The sequence below is a fragment of the Aythya fuligula genome, chromosome 1, assembly GCF_009819795.1.
Source record: "Aythya fuligula isolate bAytFul2 chromosome 1, bAytFul2.pri, whole genome shotgun sequence".
In the NCBI taxonomy this organism is placed as follows: domain Eukaryota; kingdom Metazoa; phylum Chordata; class Aves; order Anseriformes; family Anatidae; genus Aythya; species Aythya fuligula.
Window position 1 is genome coordinate 23,326,356 of NC_045559.1, and position 6,025 is coordinate 23,332,380.

Here is a 6,025-nt window from a genome sequence, read left to right on the forward strand (position 1 = left end):
GACCTGTCGGATTTAAGTCTGGCAGACAGAGGTCTGAGCCAAGGAGACAACCTGTGGCTCAGTCACTTCCCAGTCTGGTATATTAATTTAAATTGCCACCCATTCTTTTGGGTGTAATACCCAGGGTGTGATGCAGGGCTACTGTCTTCTGAGGACATCGACTTTGGTGGAGAGGTGGAGTGAAGAGCTCAGCCAAAGAGCTTCCTCTGCTGCAACAGCAACCCAAAAACAGCAGAGAAGATCATGAATGAGAGGCCAGGAAGATGGAGCCCCCTGTCACATTAGGGGAACCCTGCACACAGGAGGGGTGCAGGGGAAGGGCGGGTAGCAGTAAGTGAAGCAGACAAATGAGCATCATTAGTGAACAGCACAGAAAATAAAGAAAAAAAAAGTGAAACCAGATGAAAGGGATGAGGGAAACAGTCACATAAATCTTCACTCCCTTTGCGTATTATATGAATTTGCATGATTGTTACTTTTGAGAGCTTTTTTCTTTTCCTGAAGAGTAATCTGTCAGTTACCATTAGCCCCTGGACCAGTGAGCCTCAGACGGCACTGCTGACCTCTAACTCCCTTCCCTGAAAGGTGTGAACGCTGCACTTCAGTTTGTACACAGCATGTTTCTCTTCTTACATTATCTGGTAGACCTGACTGGTTACACTTGATGCCAAGTAAAGGGCTCAAGCCCCAGAAAGTGTAGATGTGACTCCACTACCTTCAGCAAAGTTTCACTAATTTATAACATCTCATCTCAGGCATTGAATTTTATAACCATAAAAAACAAAGATTTTACTTTTTTAAAGACTTAAGGTACAACAGTTAAATGTAGTTAAAACTCTCTGATACAAATATCAGTGCATTTTGTTCTGTGCAGTGTAGAAATACTCCTGATGTTCCCTAATCTTTCATCTCTTGTTTTAGACATTGATTTATTAGTTTACAGCTTCGGTAAATTGAGAAAGCCTGATGCTCAGACTTCTTATGTCTGACTTTTGAGCCTCATTTCTCAAATGTACTCTGTAGTTATTTTGACAATTACGCCAGATTTAATTAGAAATTGGTTTTACAAAGTTCAAATACTGTGTTATTATTTTGTTAGTGTTTCCCTCTATTGTGCTTAGTTCAACATAAGTCTGAACTACAGCTTTGAACATTGTTCTGGTACACGTAAGTCCGTGTAACAACTTTGACTTTATGGTCAATGAAAATCAATTAATGCACCTTAGTAAGAAAATTCTTAGAAAAGCAAAGTCCTTTTGAATGATAATCCTTCCCTTCAATAAAACCTTCCTTGCTCCACAAATGCTGTAATTCTCCTTTTTTCATAGAGACATATAAACCCACTTGTATTTTGTGATGATCATATAAAGGCAAAGAGGACTTTAATGACCTTTATACAATTAGACTACAAACAAACACTCGAAAGGCACTTTTTAAGTGAAGAAATTGCAGATGCATATGGAATAAATTGCTAGATCTCGTTAGCAGTATTTTTAAAATGTAAGCTGTAAATGTATTCAATTTTCTTTCTTTGTTGCTATATTATAAAATATTTACAGAAAGAATGGTTGGTTCCGGACCTATAGATCTTTCCATGGAGACTTTGTTAAATATTGCTTTCCTGAAGAGCTGAAGATACAAATCTACCTGCACTTACAGGCTATTCAGCTCTGATTTTTGTGTAATTGATGCAAATGAAGCATGTAATAGTGTTTTGTCAACTGCATGAAAAATGGCTTTAGGACATTCTAGTTATAGGAGAGAGGAGAATTAAGAGAATCTGAGAAGTTAAAAAAGGTTAAGAACATGTTAGTTGATTTAATTCTTCCAACACACAAAATACCTGCCTCGTGTACCTCCAAGGCTGAATGGTTATGCTAACCACTCCTTTTGGCAGGTAAGATACCTTCACCTCCTGGAGGACACAGGTAGACCTCGTATATTAGCAGCTGATGGATGACACCTACAACAGGCCATGTCCATTTGTTAATGGCTGTGGACAGAACACAAAGCACTTCTGGGTGTTAGGCACATATTTAAGCATCGTTACATTAACTGGACAGTATCCCCAAGCACAGAGATTTTATGTTGCATACATTTCTTTTTCATTTAGTGCATTTACAAGAGAAGCAGCCAGTGAACCCTAATGTTGAAACTCAATTCACAAGGTCTCAGACGTTCAGTACAGGCTGGGTCATAAACACTGAGAAAATCTGAGTGCAGGGAAGTGTGCTAGAGTCAAAGGTGTAGGATCTGAAGTAATAAAAAGGTTAAATACTGGAATACCTTACTTCCTCTCAAGCAAAAATGATTCTTGTGTTTAATGAGGTTCTTGGTCCAATATGGCTATACCATGCAGCCTTCGAAACAAGCAGCATGCTGCAAACTTGCATTCCTTGTCCTTTAATTTATAAACAGCTTAAAATACCTGCAGTGCATGTGCCTGCTTTTGCATTGAAGGATGGATTAGGGAAGTGTATTGACTTGTTTTCCACTTCAGTGAAAACACTTTCCATGCCATCTATAGATAACAATGAGCAAAGAGTCAGGCAATGCTGCTTAACAAACCCACTTACTTTAAGTGCACTTAACTGTAAATACCTTATTCCTGAAAAAGTATACTGCCTACATAGATGTATCATAATGCTTCAATTTTTGAAACTGGAAGGCAGATGAGCTACCTCCTTGGGGACCATTTTGTAAAATTATGCGTACTAGGTGCAATCTAGTCCACTCACTGTCAAAAAAAAAAAAAAAAAAAAAAAAAAAAAAGTCATTTTCTAAAGGCATGTCTGTGAGCCCTAGGGATGAGTTTTGTCTGGAAGCAAAGATTAAGTATTCAGAGATGACAAAAAAATCACCTCCCTCTTTCTTCAACTCATGACTGTCATGAGTACAGACCTTCAACTCCACCACAGCAGGTGCTGGACACTGAGATACAACCCATAAAGAGCAGAATCACCCAGAGCAGCAGTTCTCGAATGAAGGCTTGGGTGCCGAAAGAGAAATTTGAATGGCTACTAGGTCCTACACCTCGCCCACACTACCATGGCCCTGGAGAGCCATTAGGAAAATGTATGCAGAGGCGGCTCACCATTCTGAGCGGTCTTTTCAGTGCAAATACAAAAGCACACGCTGACGCAGCCTCCTCCCGAGGGGTAAGTCCACCAGCCCACTCCCAAATGCAGCAGGGCAGAGCCAGTACCACTGAATGGCACAGGACTGCCTGTCCAGCCTCTTAAAAGCTGTCCTGCAAAATCTTGAGGATGTAGGCAGTGGTCCCAGCCTCTTCCTTCAGCAGCCTGGGCACGCTCCCATGCCAGCAACTTGTGCCTGTAAGCAGAAATTTGCTCAGAATTTACCAGAGCCAGTAGGCTTCAGCCAGCATACCCCAGAATCTTTGCAGGGAAAACTATAAATGTGTCCTGCTCTCTGAATGCATTTGAGTAAGCCAGGGAGAAGTTCTGCACAGGCACTGTATAGACTGACATGTACAGACTTGAGGTATGGCCTTGAAACCACAGGGCAGAAAACTAACAGCCAGAAGCCAGCCCTCACTCGTATCTCACCTCCCTCGTGTGCTTTCAAGCTGCGAGGTTATGGCCAGAGCTAGCTGGAGTTTGTCATGCAGCACCTTGCAGGATCACCGTGTGCATCCTGCAGACCAGGCTGCATCATAGCCAGAGGCAGAAGAGCCTGGCCGGAGGTGGCAGCCAAAGGTACAGCCTGTTCAGCTCCATGAGCTTCTAAATATTTTGGGGTGGCTATACACAATTCTAGCATTTGTTCCATCGGCATGCTCAAAAGTCGCGTGACAGCCGGTATGTACGCCCTGTCCTCACGCACAAAACAAAGACACTCAATTTGGTATGCTGCTCAGGTGACTGAAGTACCAGTGTTTTACAAAGTGGCTTATTCAGGAACAAATTATGTATGTGTCACTGCTCTCTGCAATGAATGTAGAAAGTTTTATAGTGCATTTGATAAATCCTTTACTTTTTTTTTTTTTCATATCATTTAACTAAAATTTTATGTTCGGGATTGCTCTCTGCAATACACTATGCAAATGAAAAATAAATGTGGGAAAAATTACATCTCTAAGCAGAAAAAAAAAATAAGAAGAAGAAGAATAAATAAAATGTGCTGGGTGTAAACAAGGTTGGTTGTACCTGGTGGTTCTGTATAGCCCTGGGTGGCAGTTACACTATTCCTATGCTTGGGCAGGAAATAAGCGAAACATGTCTGTATGGTTGTTGCAGTCATACTGTTTTAGGGCTCTTGGCGTTGTGGCTCTGGTGTTATTAGCTGTGCCTGAACAGAAAGTTAGTCCAGCTTCCATAGCTGCCCACATGCACTGCTCTCTTCCCAATGCCTGGAGGATGTTCTGCATGGAGGTCCCTCCCTTCTTCCAAAACACACCTGATGTGGGAGGAGAAACTCTGTGACCCCTTCAAGTAGCTTTTCTGCCATGCTGTCCACAGTGGTCTAGACCTCTGTAACACGTAATGGCCATGTGTGGTCTCAGAAATAGGATGTCAGAGCTGACAGTCAGCCACAATCCATCCTTCCCGCAAGGCGAGTGAGTGTGACAGTAAACACTCACCCTGAGCTAAGGCTGTTTTGAAAGATCACTTGAAGGCAAGTCGCAGAAAAACACACAGGCTGTTTCAGATGGGAACAGTGAGACCGGTGCCTGCACTGATTTGCCTTAGCTTCAGATACAAGGTCACAGTGGGAGAAAAGAAAAAAGGAGTAAAGAAGAAAAACAAAACAAAACAAACAAAAAAAAAACACAAAAAACAAACAAAAAAAAAACAAAACAAAACAAAAAACAAACAAACAAACAACAACAACAAAAAAAAAAAAAAAAAAAAAAAAAAAAAAAAAAAACAGAAAAACAGCACATGTTGTATAATGGAATGATTTTAATAACAAAATCACTCATTCCCCCCTCTTATTCACAGAGATTCATTCAGCCAGCCTGGAAGCTAACCTTCTCCCTCCACAGACTGTCTTTATATTGGTACTTGGTAATGTGCATACCACATACGGGAAGTTAACTTCTTTGGTCCTTGCCCAGAGGAACACATAGGAAGGATAGGAGCCATCACTGCTTTTATCACCAGTGCTGGTTCCAGCCAGCCAGCACCAATAGTTCTTGCTTCTACCCCAGAAACTTTCTGCAGCAACAGAGCAAGGCAGGTCCACAGCAAGGAGCAACACAGTAAGACCTGACATGAGCTCCTATGCCAGAAGCAAAACCTTGTATGCAATGTTAGTAGGTCAGAAGGATGAGGCACTACTGTCAAAAGGCTATTGAAGGATATTGAGACTATGGAAGGATATTGAGATCGATGATAAAAAAGTGGCTCCTCTTTTGTGTTTTATGCAAAATGATTGCAATTCCAGTCACTGCCTATTGGAATGGCTCTACTACTTCAGAAGACCATGAGCAACAAGTGTTTAAAATTTATCAACTTACTCATCTAATGTTGTTTTCTTCAGCATATGATATGTCACTGGATAGATTACTCACCACATTTTTGAAAGCCTTCTCCAACATCCTATTTCAGTAACATCCACTAATTTATAGAGCACTGAGCCCTTAACACAGTCAAATTATTTTCATGTAACTACTAGAAAAATTAGCCCCTCTGGCCACAGTTCCACAGGTGGTACTGCAAATGTTTACAAACAAGACTATACCTTGCCTATCGTGCTTACAGCAACATTCCTGTGACACTTGAGAAAGATTTTATCACGGCTGCTCAGCATTTGTTTTAAGCAGCTTATCAGAGCCACTGCCCAAAAAGCATCCTCAGACTCAACAAAAAAGTTACTATTTTTATAGTTCATGTATTTAATTAGAAGACTGCATAAGCTACTTAGAACTGTTAATGCTTACAGCAGTCAGTTCATCTACCACATTGTTAGACCAGTATCTCAGAACTTTGCCCTCCTTCATCTGCAAGTGTCCTTGAAACACTTGGCCACTGAGCAACTATCCTGAATAATTTTTAAGCCT